This window comes from Felis catus, chromosome B1 (genome assembly GCF_018350175.1).
Source record: "Felis catus isolate Fca126 chromosome B1, F.catus_Fca126_mat1.0, whole genome shotgun sequence".
Lineage (NCBI taxonomy): Eukaryota > Metazoa > Chordata > Mammalia > Carnivora > Felidae > Felis > Felis catus.
The window spans coordinates 130,094,902-130,111,537 of NC_058371.1; the positions used below are offsets into that span (position 1 = coordinate 130,094,902).

The window sequence follows — 16,636 nt, forward strand, 5'->3', positions numbered from 1 at the left end:
ATGAGATTTAAAGTAAAGCCCGGGTTACTTCTGCGCTGTCTGGCCACACAAACCAAAAATTCTCTTAAAATATTAAAAGAAAAGAAAAGAAAAGAAGAAAGTATATATACATACATATATACATACATATATATAAATATATATATGTTATATAACCACCAGCTGTCAATCAAAAATGTCCATTATATATATATATATATATATATATATATGTATGTATACACACACACATATATGAAATGTCCTATCCCTAATACAAAAGACAGAGAGAGGTGGGTAATCTACTCCTTGTTTTCCAACCAATAGGAAGAAAGATCAGTGCACAGGAAGCAAAGGTGAAAGCCAGTGCCCAAATCCAAGGAGGAATAGTAAATTAACAGAATCTAGTGAAGAAAAGGAGGTAAGAGATAACAATAAGATTCCAATAAATGACTCAAGTAAAGATTGCAAATGTAGACATATGCCCTGGTGTGCATTTTGAGAGCATCGCACAATTTTTTGCAACGCTGGATGACTAATACAGTCAAATCTAATCTGACAGGAAGGAAGTAAATACATGACAAATAACTATTTTAAGGTGTTTGCTTTTTGGGTCTATTTTTACACTTGATCTTAGCCAAAAGGCCAAAAAGCGATTTTTTTGGATCTATTTTTAAGAGCCTTTTGCATCCTACATCCCAACCCCAACACATTCTATTACATGCACTCAACAATTCCCAACACATACAGACACTGTGTGCATAAAAACATATGTGTGGGTAACCACCTCCACACACACCCTCACATATCCCCCCATATACCAGCATCCTAGTATTTCTTCCATTCCTTAATATTGCAATATTCTCAAATCAACACTTGAATTGTAGACTATCTTTCAACAATAAATTATTATAGTTTGCTGTATGCACAAAGAGGTAGGTGTTATCTGCAGGGTTTTTGCTCCCAAAATCAATGCCAGCAGTTTCTTGGCCTGTGGTCTACACAGTTATAAGCATCCCCAGCAACATTAAGTGTTTTTTTGACCACTATCCATTACCAAAAACTTGTTTCCTTTTTTGACGGTTTCTTAAGGGGAAAATACATACATACATATAAAACTTTGGTAGGTACAAAGCAATTTGCCAGTAAAAATGAATAGTCTTAGATGTCATCTTAGTACAGAGAAATGTCCAGAAGAAACAATTCAAGAATATATACATGTTGCAATTGTTTTTTCTCCAGTGGCAATTAAATTTGACAAAGCCCCAGCCAAGGAAATTTCTCAAGTTGTTAATTTTTTTTCAAGAATGGGTAGTGAATGAGGGAGCCTTATAATATTAGAAAATCAGCCTTAGGTTTCAAAACAGCTGTAGGCTGCAACAAAGGCATACTGGGACACAGAACTTTCAGTAGATAGAGAATTCATCCACACCTTATCTATAACCATGTGTCCAAATCATGCTAGATATTCAGAGTTAAATGAAAGAAAACAACATGCTAACTGAAAAGTTTTTGCAAAGCCCTAAATAAGAAATAAATATCATAATATAATTAATACAGCACTGCATTATGGGGTGACTGTGTGGCTCAGTCGGTTAAGCAACCCATTTTGGCTCAGATCACAATCTCACGGTTCGTGAGTTCCAGCCCCGCATCGGGTTCTGTGTTGACACCTCAGAGCCTGGATCCTGCTTCGGATTCTGTGTCTCGCTCTCTCTCTGCCTCTCCCCTGCTCTCTCACAAAATAAAATATTAAAAAAAATTTAAACTGCATTATAATTAAACTTCATCCTAGATTATACTACAACATATTTTAAATCATATGTGGTAAATCTACACAAAGTGCCACCTTGAGGGAAAGCAGAATTGTTTGGGGAAGACAAAGATGGAATTATATGCTTGCTGAAACAGAAGCTTAGAAAATTACTTCTATAACTGAATTTCTTACAAAAAAAAAAAACATTTAAAAACAGACTTATGGGGGCCCGGGTGGTTCAGCTAGTTAAGCATCTGACCCTTGATTTAGTTCATGTCATGATCTCACGGTTGGTGAGTTCGAGCCCCACATTGGACTCTGCACTAATAGTGTGGAGCTTGCTTGGAATTCTCTCTCTCATTCCTTCACTCTCTGCTTCTTCCCTGCTCATATGCATGCGCTCTCACTCTCTCTCAAAAAAAATAAAAACTAAAAAAATTTTAAAAAATAATAAAAACAGACTTACAGGGATACCTGGGTGACTCAGTTGGTTGAGCATTTGACTTCAGTTCAGGTCATGATCTCGAGGTCTGTGAGTTTGAGCCCCATGTCAGGCTCTGTGCTGACCACTCAGAGCCTGGAGCTTGCTTCATATCCTGTGTCTCCCTGTCTTTCTCCCTGTCGGGCTCTGTGCTGACTGCTCAGAGCCTGGAGCCTGCTTCATATTCTGTGTCTCCCTCTCTCTCTGTCCTTTCCCCACTTGCCCTCTCTCTCAAAAGTAAATAAACATTAAAAAAATAATAATAAACCAGACTTATATTTCAGCATTTATAAATATTTCTTAAAAACATTTTTTTTTATTTTGTTTTCATTTTATTTTTTAAAACTTTATTTATTTTGAGAAAGCGAGAGAGAGCAAGCACATGGGGGAGGGGCATAAAGAGAGAAGATGAGAGAGAGAATCTCAAGTAGATTCCATGCTGTCAGGACAGAGTCCTATGGTGGGGCTTGATCCCAGGAACCAGGAGATCATGACCTGAGCTGAAATCAAGAGTTAGATGCTAACCTACTGAGCCATACAGGTGCCCCTAAAATTTATTATTTTAAAATCAAGAAATAGGTACTATATTTGGACATATTATTTATTCACTGACATCTATTAAAAATTTACTATAAAATCATGCAATCTGATCAGAGATTTAGAAAGGTGAACAAGCAGTATTTAGGAAATCTGTGAACCACCAAAGAATCTCTGCAACAAACCTGGGGCTCAAGGACTGTGCTTCTCCTCTGGAGCATGTAAGAAATAGAAATACCAAAATCAAGGGCCCATTCTAGAAGAAATAAGTCTCATGAATGTGCTATCGAGCTGGGAATCAAATTGCAATCTGTTTAACAAATTTAGAATTAGTACTAGAATAAGATGTTTTTGCCGCTCTTTTTTTTTTTTTTTTTTTTTTTTTTTTAGCGTTTCTTTATTTTTGAGACAGAGAGAGACAAAGCATGAACGGGGGAGGGTCAGAGAGAGGGAGACACAGAATCTGAAACAGGCTCCAGGCTCTGAGCTGTCAGCACAGAGCCCGACGCGGGGCTCCAGCTCATGGACCGCAAGATCATGACCTGGGCCGAAGTCGGCCGCTTAACCGACTGAGCCACCCAGGCGCCCTTGTTTTTGCTTTTTAAAGGAGGTGGGGGAGGGGCGCCTGGGTGGCGCAGTCGGTTGAGCGGTTGAGCGTCTGACTTCAGCCAGGTCACGATCTCGCGGTCCGTGAGTTCGAGCCCCGCGTCGGGCTCTGGGCTGATGGCTCGGAGCCTGGAGCCTGTTTCCGATTCTGTGTCTCCCTCTCTCTCTGCCCCTCCCCCGTTCATGCTCTGTCTCTCTCTGTCCCAAAAATAAATAAAAAACGTTAAAAAATTAAAAAATAAATAAATAAAGGAGGTGGGGGAGAAGAGAGAGAAGGGAACTAACATTTAAATTCTCTCCATTGCCAGACACAATTTAAATCTAACCTTCACAACAAAATTTATAATAATTTTTATCCTCTTATATGCGAGGAAACCAAAAGCTCATTGAAGCAACTGAATAAAATAGAACAAAATAACATTTTTAAATTATTGTAAATCTAAGACTTGAATTCAGGTTCGCTTATGGCAAATGCATGATCTTTATTTCACTAGTGGTCCTCAGACTTTGTAATGATAACAAAATAGTAACTAATATACACTGGGCATTTGCTCTGTGTCCTATACTGTTCCATGCATTTTAAGCATATTAACACATGTAATATTCTCAACAAACCTAAGTGATATGTTAATGTTATTATCCCCAGAGTTTAACTTGCCTGGAGTCATTCAGTTAGTAAGTAAAGGCATGGGATGTAGACTATATGTTCTGGCTCCTAAAAGTAATGCTCTTAACTACACAATGCCTCCTCACTATACTTTAATCACGTCTTTTTGAAGTAGTATGGAATGATAGGCTCAGGCCAGAACCGAAATCTGGCCTTCTGCCTATTTCTCTAAAGAAAGTTGTACAGGACTCCAGCTATGCTCATTTGTTTATGCTACATGGCTGCTTTCTTACTACTTCTAACTAGTTGAGCTGCAATGCAGACTTTATGGCCAGGACTTTACAGAAAAAAAGTTACCTGACCTCTAATGAAGACCATCGATAACAAAACAATTTACACATTTTTGAGGAAAGTGAATCAAATCTTTCTTGATAATTCATTATTCTTTTTAAACTTCTATCTCCTCATACTTACAGAAGCTGTCTAATCAAAGAGAATAAGACAAATAGATCTACTTTTTTTCTCACTTATTTGTTATAAATATAATTTGAGTCATTTTGATTTTATTAATAGCTACTCCTCTAAAACACAACAAAAAATAAACTATTTAAAACTATAATATTTGCAAGAGTAGATATCTGTATTTCTATTAGTAACTTTACACTAAAATAATGGCGATAGTTTTTTCAGGTTTCTATTTTCATTAAGGTTAAAATGAAATAATTAAGAAATAACTGCCCTCCATCTAAATGAGTCACTAGAGGCTAAAACACTTTTTGCTCATCTGTAAACATGTGAATACTTTAAGGTTTATATTTCTTCCAAGCAATTGCATTATGTTTCTAAATGTGTAACGCCATCTTTTATACACTCAGTGATTAAAAACAGGCATTTTCACTGTAATTAAATATGCCTTTGTTTCTGATTTTCAAACAAAAACAAAACACAATTTCAGTAAAAATGTGTCTCAGAGGAACACAATTGCAGGCTTTCCACAGGACCATTTGCTTAAGTGGCTCTCTGTTCTCTCTCTCCCTCCTCCACCAGAAGTGTTGAAAGCTCAGAGTATCCCCTGGAGGTTCTGCAGGGTGCCATCTGCTGTGTGTCTGTTATGTTGCAGCCTGAAATTCTTGATGCCAGATTTAGTCCATTAAATTACACAATAGTATGTGAGTTGTATTACAACTGAGACATTAATGCTGGATTCATGAAGAAAAGGGAGAGACATGCATAGCAAAACCATATTAGTGGTTATTTGATTAATTACTGAATATGATTATAACAGGTTCAATGAGGGTGGTGTTCATTGTTTACATTACAGGCTACAGTCTTTTTGGACTCTTTTCATTTTTAAATAAGCAATAAAATAATACACAAGACCAGCAGATGATATAAGTACACATACCAGGAAAGAATTACCTGGCTGATAGGCATAGGCTTTCTTACCTTGATCCTGCTTCATTTTTATTTTGACATCAAATAAATATCAGAAGATACATTGATGGCAAAGAAATAGCCAACATATTTCTGCAATTTTAGCAGGCAGAGGTAGTGTTGTAGGGGATGGGATTGGTGGACAGGAAGCCATTCAGTGTATGAATAATTTGGAGAGAGGAGAAGGACAAAGCACTAGCAGAGGAGGGGTAGCAGAGACACAGGGAGATACAGAATCTGAAGCAGGCTCTGGGGTCTGAGCTGTCAGCACAGAGCCTGATGTGGGGCTCGAACTCATGAACCATGAGATCATGACCTGAGCCGAGGTCGGACACTTAACCAAGTAAGCCACCCAGGCGCCCGAGAAAGACTGAGTTTTTTAATGCAACATTAAACACATATAAGAAATATTACATGTATGTAATAATTTTGAAGAAACATATACGGAAATGTACTGCTAATACAATAAATGTTATCTACAAAGTCCTCCGCTGGCTTCTCCTTAACTGTACGTGCTTACCTCTCTTCCTACCCATTATCTCTACATAGGTAATCTTATCTTGAACATTATGTTTAACTTCTTATATTTCTTCTCATGGCTTTAGTGTATATTAGTATATTAGTACTATTAGTGTATTAGTATATACTATATATGTACAGACACACTAGTGTGTATATATGCATATATATATATATATATTCTTTAATGATATATTATTTAACTTTGTTCATTTTTTAACTCTATATTCTATATGAATTTATCTATGACTTGGTTTCTGTACTCAAAATACTCTTTGTGGGACATAATAATACATAAACATAAACCATTCTATCATATGAATATATTATACCCAGAGGGAGAGTAATGTGGTACAAGCGCTTTGGAAAAACCATATCATTAGTAATTTTGAATATGTACTTAGTAATTCCATTTCTGGAAGAGACCGGATATTTAGGAAGAGACTAGTGTCTTGCCCAGAGTCACATGTACCTAGTGAGAACTGATACTCAAATTTGAGAAGTCTATTCCAGTATAGACTAGTATATTGCAATCACTATGCTCGATTGCCTTTGCAGTATAATAATATTAATATAAATAACATTTTTCAAAAGAAAAATAATACCTCAATATGGAGGATACTCATGTAAAATGAATTTCTGTTTATCGTTTTAAGTAGCCTAATAAAATTATAATATCCTTCCAAAACTAAACATGTCTTACTTTAAGATAAGTTTTGAAAATTATTTCAGGACATGCATTATTCATTTTCATATCCTCAAACACAGAGAGTAACACCTTATAAATAAATGAACCAATAATTTAACAACTGAGAACCTGGTGGAAATGGTTACTATTTCTATTCTAGGTTGTTTTATTTATTTATTTATTTATTTATTTATTTATTTATTTATTTATTTATTTATTTATTTATAATGTTTATTAATTTTTGAGAGAGAGAGAGAGAGAGAGAGAGTGGACAGGGGAGGAGCACCGAGAGAGAGGGAGACAGAATCTGAAGCAGGCTCCAGGCTCTGAGCTGTCAGCAGAGCCTGATGCAGGGCTGGAACCCACAAGCCATGAGATCATGACCTGAACTGAAGTGGGAAGCTTAACCCACTGAGCCACCCAGGTGCCCCAAGGCTGTTGTTTTATAAATGAACACTTCTACTAGGTCATTTTACATACTGAAATTCCTAGTGCTTAGGTAAGTTACTTTTGGAATTAATGGATTTCCAAAATCCATTGATTGTTATCTTTTCTTTTCTTTTCTTTTCTTGTCATACTTACTTTACAGCACCATCCCACAACTTGCCATTCTTGAAGCCATGTTCTCTCTTGACTTCTTGACATTAAAACTTAGTATTCTTCCCTTCTTATCAGACACTCTTTTTCTTGATTTTCCATCATTAAATACTGGAGCATCTCGCTCTGGTTTTAGGTACAAGTTCTCTCTTCCGTAGCTCTAAACGGAATCTACATAATCTTGAATACTCTATTTCTAGCCCTAATCTTTCTGGGTTCATAGACATATTAATTTGAATTTCTACTTGCTACAGTCCCTATATTTCTAAATGAACACCTCCACCTTAACCTGGCCAAAACAGAACTTGTTTTCTTCCTGTCTCACACAGGTTACTCCTCTCCTACTCTTCCTAATCTCAGGAAGTAGCAAGAACAGATGCCCATTACTCAAGTTACAAGTCTCAGTTACACTTGTTTTCCTCTTTCCATCACCACCCAATTCCAATCCATAGCAATTATTGTTGGCATTACTTTCAAAACACATAACACATTGTTTTCCTTCTCACTGCCTCAACTGCTACCACCATGATCTGTTACAATCATTTCTAACTTGTAAAAACCTTTCTTTAATATTGACTGAAAACAGGAAATTTAGTTGACATGCAGTAGCTCTTTAGCCAGAGAATGTCAGTTTAAATGTACTGCCTCAGTTGAAAGTCCAGAAAACCATAAATGGGAACAATACTTCTATCTTTAGTTTCAACTAACATAACTTTTATTAACAATGATTAATAATGAATTGTTATTCAATAAATACAACATGTGGTCCTAGTAAAGAACATTTACTAGCATATTTCCAAGTATTTAAGACATCTCTGATATTTGTCACCTAGCTTGACATAGTCTTTAATAATCACACAAACAAGGTAACTGCAGTAACTCATATTCATGGATACTTTCCCCTACACTCTCAGTGTCATAACCTTTTTATTGTTTAATTGTCCAAATAACCTTATGGTATATTTAATAAAGTTATATATGATGAAATAGAGACCCAAAACCTTAATCAACTTGTAGCAGCTATTAAGTGGCAGAAGTGAAAATCACTCCTAGAAGATCTTAATAATCTCAAATACCTGTGATCTTTACCATCTAATATATTTCCTCCAGGGGGACTTTGTTAGTGAAAGGGGGCTGGGAATTAGGAAATGATTTTTCACTGCCTTTTCAAATCTTTCCTAGAGGACTATCAAAAGTTAAATAACAGAAGGGCCATGGAATTATTCTTCCCTTCCCTTCTAATCTATTTTCCAGATCAAATTTTATAGTCTTATAAAGAGCCACACCTCTTATAAGCAGAATATTCTTATTCAGTAACCTATGCATTCTCAGTGAATCTAAGATATGCTATTATCTAAGCCAGAGGATACTTTGAGATGTATAGAATGGGATCCCTTGTTTCGCATGAAGATTGTGTTATACTGTTTTTTTTTAAACTTGTTACTCTAATGAGAAATAAAATTAAGCTCTAATAACAATTTATAAGAATCAACAATAGTGCTCTAACTATATCTGCATGATAAATGGTCATACTTCATTTACAGGTCTCACAAAGGAAGAACAGAAATTCCACAAAATGGAAGCACTGACAGGGGAGTTATCACAGTTACGTGATCACATTCCACATGGTGTCATATTAAGTGTGTAATTTGATGAGCTTTAATAAAAATACAAGCCTATACACCAACTATACCAAGCCAGATGTAAACATTTTTTTTATTACCACAGAAATTTATTAGAAGTAGAGCTAGTCTGAAAGCTAGAAATGTAGCGCTGCAGAATACCTAGTTTAGCCAGACAAAAGGTGTCCTGCTAGAGGTTTTAGGGTATGGCTCACAGATCCTCTCAACCAAACAATGACATTTTTCAAAAGCTTAAGCAGGTTGTTCATCAGCTACTTCAAGTTTAAGAAGGGTTTATTTTGAAGACGTTTGGTGATGTGGCTTTTGCCTAATGGAGTATCTAATGAATATCTAATGGAATGGATGAATTCCTAATTAGAGTCATAAGAGATCTAAAAATAATTTAAGAGAATTCTATTCATAGAAACATTCTGCAATTTGGACTTAAAGGGACAGAAACATTACAAAATGAAGACTTCTCTGGAAACCAACATCTCCAAACACATGTAAGAATGGGATAACTATTCAGAAGCAAATAATGTGCTAACTTTATAAAACAAAACAAAACAAAACAAAAAAGAATGACTTGGAGGGTAGAACCAAGAGTAAAGAAGGCAGACCTAAAAGCCATGAAGAATCATTCCCAGGCACTGATGCCTAAACAAGAAACTGCTAACCTATGCATTAGTTCACAGGTCTTCGAATGGAGAACTGAACTTGGATTGCTTTACTTAAGCCTTATCTACAACTTCACATGCCTTTACAGGAAAAGACTCTGATGATGTAATGCAATGATACTTTGGGTGCCCTCAGGAGGGGTAAATATACTTTGAATTGTGAGGGATGCATCATCGTTGGGGTCACAAAGATAGACTATTGTAGCTTGTGTAGCAAAGGCCACTTTTTTTTTTTTTTTTTTTTTGTATAGTGATTTTTCACTTTTGTATAGTACCCTCCCACACTAATAGCAAGGCTGGCCTTTATTTCCAACAAATTTCACAAAACTGATGATATGTTACTTCTGAGATGAGATTATAAAAGACACTGCTCATTTTTGTATCATGCTTTTTCTTTTGGATTGTCTTGGGACAAGACACTCTTGGGAAGCCAGATGGGAACATACATGGTGAGGAACTGAGGCTCCGGCCACCAGCAGTGAAGAACTGAATGCTCCTGCCACAGCTAATGAATGAGCTAGGAAGTGAATCCTCAAATACAGCCAAACTTCCATATGACCTCAGCAATGGCTGAAATTTTGAGGGCAACCTCATGAGAGGCTTTCAGCCAGAACCAGTACATAAGCTGCTCTCACTGTCCTGACCACAGAAATCATAAGATAACAAACATTTGTTGTTTTGGACCACCAGATAATTTTCTATGGAGCAATACATAATTTTATTACAACTTTCTATTTTTGTATCTTTGAACCTGCCTAAATCCACGTTTTATTGTTCCTATTAGGCATATTATAAACTTTTTAATAGAATTCTTAGGGATCTGTCTATAAACCACCATGTCATCTACTGATAGAGGTAGTTTTACATTTTCTTTCCTATATTTAAGGTTTTAATGCTTTTTCTTTTTCTTTTTATGTTTATTTATTTTTGAGAAAGAGACAGAATGACAGTGGGGGAGGGGCACAGAAGGAGACAGAATCCAAAGCAGACTGAGCTGTCAGCACAGAGCCTGACATGGGGCTTGAACTCCTGAACCATAAGATCATGACTTGAGCTGAGGTTGGAAGCTAAACCAACTGAGCAACCCAGGCACCCCCATCTTAAGTTTTTTTTAATGTATGATAGAATTCAGCACTGAAACTCCTGGGCTTTTTCTTTGCTTTTCTTTTTTTTAACATGAATGATTTTTCTCCTTCTTCTCCTCCTTCTCCTTCTTTTTTTTTCCTTCCTTTAATAATAACATCTATTTATTTAATAGAAATTGGACTATGCAGACTTTTACTTTCTTCTTGTGTCATTTTGGAAAATTAGATTTTTCAAGAGATTTGTGCTTTTCATCAATATTGTTATATTTGTGGTCACACTGTTGTTAATAATATCACCTTATTTTCCTTTCAATGTCTTTAAGATTTGTACTGATTATTCCTGCCTTGATTCATTGATGATATTAGTAATTTGTGTTTCTTCTTTTATTTTTTCTTCTACAGTCTTTTTTTTTTTTAAGTTCTCAAAAAAAAAATTGGGGGATCATAAATTTTCCTGTTTTTTAAATGTTTATTTTTTTTAATTTTTTTTAAACGTTTATTTATTATTGAAAGACAGAGAGAGTCAGAGAGTGATCAGGGGAGGGGCAGAGGGAGAGGGAGACACAGAATCTGAAGCAGGCTCCAGGCTCTGAGCTGTCAGCACAGAGCCCAACGCAGGGCTTGAACTCACAAACTGTGAGATCATGACCTGAGCCAAAGTCGGACGCTTAACCGACTGAGCCACCCAGGTGCCCCTTAAATGTTTATTTTTGAGAGAAAGTATGTTGCCCTTGTGTGTGAGCAGGAGAGGGGCAGAGAAAGAGGGAGACAGAATCCCAAGCAGGCTTTGCACTATCCTCACAGAGCTAACATGGGGCTCCAATACAGGAACCACAAGATCATGACCTGAGCTGAAATCAAGAGTCAGATGTTTAACCAACTGAATCGCCCTAGGGTTCATAAATTTTCTATTATCTCATTTCAACTCTATTAAGTTTGTTCTTCATGTTTCTTTCTAGTCTCTTCCTTAGGTTTAATTTGCTCTTCTAGTTAACAAAAAACTTAGATTGTCAATTATAGCACTTTCTTCCTTTAAATATAAACTTTTAATTTTTTCATATATGTATTTTATTTTTGAGAGAGAGTGAGCAAGTGCACAAGCAAGGGAGAAGGACAGAGGGAAAAAAATGTTAAGCAGGCCCCATGCTCAGTGGAAGTTCAATGTGAGACTGGATTCCATGACCGTGGGATCATGACCTGAGCCAAAATCAAGTCAGAAGCTCAATAAACTGAGCCACGCAGGTACCCCTTAAATATAAACTTTTAAAACTATAAACTTCCTTCTAAGCATGGTTGCAATGCTATACCACAAAGTTTAGATTTTCATCTTATATTACCATCATTATCATCTCACTCAAATCACTTTAAAATTTCCCTTGAGGTTTGAAATTGATTCATGAGGTATATAGTAATTGGTTGCTTAATTTCCAAGTATTTGATCTCTTGTTATTTTATTATTCCTGACTGCTGATTTAATTCCATTGTTCTAAAAAAATGTACTCCATAGATTTCTACATTTGAAATTTATTGAGACTTTTTTATGACCCAGCATGTACTCTGTCTTGGTGATGCATTTGCAAAGAATGTATAATTCTATTATTAATTGTAGTAATCTATAAATGTCGGTTAGGTTAAAGAAGTTGGTAATGTTCAAATATTCTGAAACTCTTCTGATTTCGTTTAGTTGTTTTATCAATTCTAGAGAACGGAGTTAAAATCACCTATGATATGAATTTGTCTATTTCTTCATCTAGTTCTGTCATATTTTACACCATAAATTTACAAGCTACTTAAATAAGCCATCCACATATATGATTATGTTTTCCTGATGAACTGACTCTTTCATCAGTATGAAACATAGGTCTTTGATTCTGATAACATGTCTTATTATATCTGACAGTACAGCCATTCATTTTCTTGTGTTTTTAGTTTTAATAGTACTTCTTTTCCAATTTTTACTTTAAACGAATTTTTTAGCAAGCAAAAACAAACAAACATAAAGCAGATAGCAGAAACGTGATTTTGTTATTTTCAAAAGATAAATATAAAGTGAAGTCTAATTATTACACTGCTATCTGCATTTACGTGGGTAATTGCTTGCTTTTGGTAAATTTCCTTACTTTATGACTCCATAATTGCTTTTCCTGTCTATAATTATCCATTGCTGGTGTTACTATTCTATAGGCTTTTCATTTGCTCTTGACATGTGCTGATAGAAAAAAATGTCAGTTATAAAATCGTTGGAAACAAGGGCACCTGGGTGGCTCAGTCGGTTGGGCGTCCATCTTCGGCTCAGGTCATGATCTCGCGGTCCGCGAGTTCGAGCCCCGCGTCGGGCTCTGTACTGACAGCTCAGAGCCTGGAGCCTGTTTCAGATTCTGTGTCTCCCTCTCTCTCTCTGACCTTCCCCCATTCATGCTCTGTCTCTATCTCAAAAATGAATAAATGTTAAAAAAAATTTTAAGTCGTTGGAATCATTTTACTGAAATATCTTTAAAAAACACAAAAAATTCTTAAATGTCCATTGAATAGTGATGAATGGTGAAGTTCAAAACATTCCAAATTTCATCATATATTTGTGAATTAAATTTTAATGAAAAATAAGAAAAATACCTTTGAAAATTTTGTTATTATTTTTGGAAATATTAAAATTAAATAGTTTGAATTATTAGGTTCTTGAGAAAAGAAAAAGGAAAATAAGCTTTTTAGTCAATTACCAGCCTAACTTTGCATGGTTTTATAAATTATACTGATTCTCAAATAAATGGTTCTCTGATTTTTCACATTGTTAGAATAGTTACATTGTTAGAATAGATTCATCTCATGATATTAACTTTTTAAACTTTGTTTAACATTTTTCTAACTTTTTTTTAATGTCTCTTGATTCAGGAAGTTTGCTAGGTACATTCCCAGGATTCATTTATTAAATATAAACTAAGAAGGCATGGGTAGCAGTGGGGGATTATGACCTTAGGTAAATATTCTTATTAGTTGTTATCTTTCTAGAAATTTATACCACTCATCTCACCTGAAATCTCTTCCCAGTAGCCCTCTTGGTTAATTACCATATACTGCAAACAAATTTCATGAGGGAGTGCAAAAAGGAAACAGAGCAAACTAAAAGGAAACAGAACAGAAACTATCTCTGTAGGTATTAAACATTCTCTTCTTTTACAGCTAATAGAATTATGTGGAAAAAAATAACAAAAGAGGAAGAAAAAAAATGGCATAGTTTTCCCCGTTTGCTACAGTCACTTTTATCGCTAATGCTAAAAATGACAATAGAATTTCTAAGGGACCAAAGTCAGTCTTTTTTTTTTTTAATAAAGTTGTTAATGTTTGGGTTGTTGGGAATATGCACATGCATTTTGATAATGGTAACTTATCTTCAAAGAGGGGAGACAAAATTAAAAGTGTGAGGTTCCACTCAAAATATTCACATTTTACCTACCTCAGAATTAAAATTTAAGACATCAACAGAGCATCATTAGGAAAAACATCAAATAGGAGCATTTTTTAATTTGATATATTAAACTCATTAGTTCTTTTTTATTTTAAAAATCAAATAGTTGAGATCTTTTGCAGCTAAAAAATAATCTGTGTATAAAAGTGGGACTACATTTCATAAAAATGTAACCATAAAATAAGAATAATTTTTCTATATTAAAAAAGTTTTGTTAACCTAAGATGAGTAATTGGTATTAAACTCAAATTAAGTAAGGAAATGTAGATTGTCATTTGAAAATTCCTGGTTTGGAGAACAGTTTTTTTTTTTTTAATTTATTTATTTAAGTAATCTCTACACCCAGTGTGGGGCTCTCATAACCCTGAGATCAATAGCCACCTGCTCTAACAACCGAGCCAGCCAGGTGCCCTAAGAATATTTAAATAAACAATTTTCTTTTAAGGCATTCATTATAAAAACAACTAGAACAGTTGTCAATGTTAATCAAATCATAATATTGCTTTTCGTGTTGACAATAAAGAATAAGACCCTGCTCTCTGAATGGCTTACCAAACATGTAATTATTGCTCATTATACATGAGCTTTAAAAATAAATTGTCTTCAATTTCTTCAAATGTTCTTTAATGAATAAAAACAGATGGAAGTATAAAGACAATTGCAATATATTCAGAACATTAACTCTACAGTGAATATCACTAAATATTTTTAAATTATAAAATTAAGTACACTAAGAAAAAACCCCTTGACACTTCCTGTCTGTTCTTCCTACTTCCTTTTTACTTGTTGATTTTTTAATTAAAACTCAGACCAAGGGAGAGGTAAAAAGATGAATAGATGCACATTACAGACTTTGAGATTAATATCTTTTAATATAACAGCTGTTATTAAGCTTGCCTTGTTCAAAGAGATTCAGGCTGCATGTTAAGCCAAAGGTCAGGGAGATTTAACAAGTGCAGCAAAACACTTACGTTGTCAGTACAGGACCTCATAGTCATACATATAGTAGTATGCTCTAACTACTTAATAGGCTTACCAAAAACTGGAAGCCCTAATTTGTAGTATTTGTTAATTTCTGTGGCATAATACTCCCATGTGTCTGATTTCAAGTTGCCAAAATGACATAAATGAATCTAAAATTGGAAAAATATGCACAGTAACTGTTATATTTTCACATATAGAGCCAATAGATGTAAATAAATGCATGAGTGTAGTTAATAGTAGAATATAGTAAAATAAATAATAAATGATAGGTTTTGAGTACAGATTACCCTTCTAAAAATATAATGTGCTTCATCATAAGTGTATATAATTTAATTTTATGATGGTCCTTAACTGCCAGCTCATAAAATTCCTGAAATTCTAACAGTGACTGAAAATAAAACCACTACTCCTGCACCCCACCTGCATAGATTCTAGCAATATAAACCGGTATGGAATGCCGATATTTCTTCCAGTTTTTACTTTAACATCTGATAAGAACACATGACTGAATAACCCCAATAGTCTATGGCATCATTTCTCTTAAATTCCCTCTCTCTTTCTGATTCCATTCTGGCCTCTAGCAGTAGCTGCTAGCATTATTATCATTACCCATGTGTTATTAGTGGTCATCTTTGTAAGGAAGCCATGATACTACTCATTCTAAATAGTTATATTTTCTGTTCTTACATTATTTATTATCATCTCCTATCAAGACAAATCAATTGAACAATAATGGGATATAGTGAAAAGTCGAGTGACTTTGAAGACAGAAATATCAACCTGTTGTCTTGAATTCACACCTAGTGGAGGAAAGATATTTAACATTTCTGACGTCTCACTTTACATATCTAAAATAATGTTAATGTGTATGCTGTTTATAGAAATCGCCCCCAAAATAGATGTAATTATAAAAATATATCCATGGGGCGCCTGGGTGGCTCAGTCAGTAAGGCATGGACTTCGGCTCAGCTCGTTAGCTCATGGTTAGCGAGTTCCAGTATCAGACTCTGTGCTGATAGAGCAGAGCCTGCTTTGGAACATCGGCCTCCCTCTCTCTCTGCCCCTCCCCTGCTTGCATGCATGCACACATACTCTCTCTCTCAAACATAAACATTAAAAAATAATATAATCCATAACATACCTAAATCCTAAAGGATGGCTGATTACTGGCCTTAAAGATGAAATAATCCATCATGTATTCTCCTAACAAATTCATCATCTAACAGCACAAATGTAGAAGGGCAACTGTATTCAGTGGGTAAAATCAGTCAAACATTCAGATTACATTTTACTAGACTGTTTTTACTGGAACAAAAATGACTAAACTACTTTTATGGTATCATATAAATAAAGCCTCAGTATCATTAAAATGAAGTCCATTTAATAGGTCTCTCAATAGCTTTATAGCAACATAGAAATGTAACTTAATAACTGATGCCTGTTTCTCTTAAATCCACTTTGCCCAGGTTTGGTGTCACTTTATTCTTTTTTTTTTTTTTCCACTTCCTTCATAGAATCTTAGAATTCTAGAGCTTAAGAGTACCTTATAAACTAGAGCTCCATGTCCTTCATTTTACAAAGGAGAGCGCTAAATTGCAAGA

At 35.0% G+C, this 16,636-nt stretch overlaps 1 protein-coding gene across 5 annotated transcripts in view; it reads right to left on the bottom strand.

The window, feature by feature from the left end:
* The window catches only part of CCSER1 (coiled-coil serine rich protein 1), a 1,296,004-nt gene that overhangs the window by 853,385 nt on the left and 425,983 nt on the right, over positions 1-16,636 (bottom strand). The gene's annotated exons all lie outside the window — the stretch shown is intronic.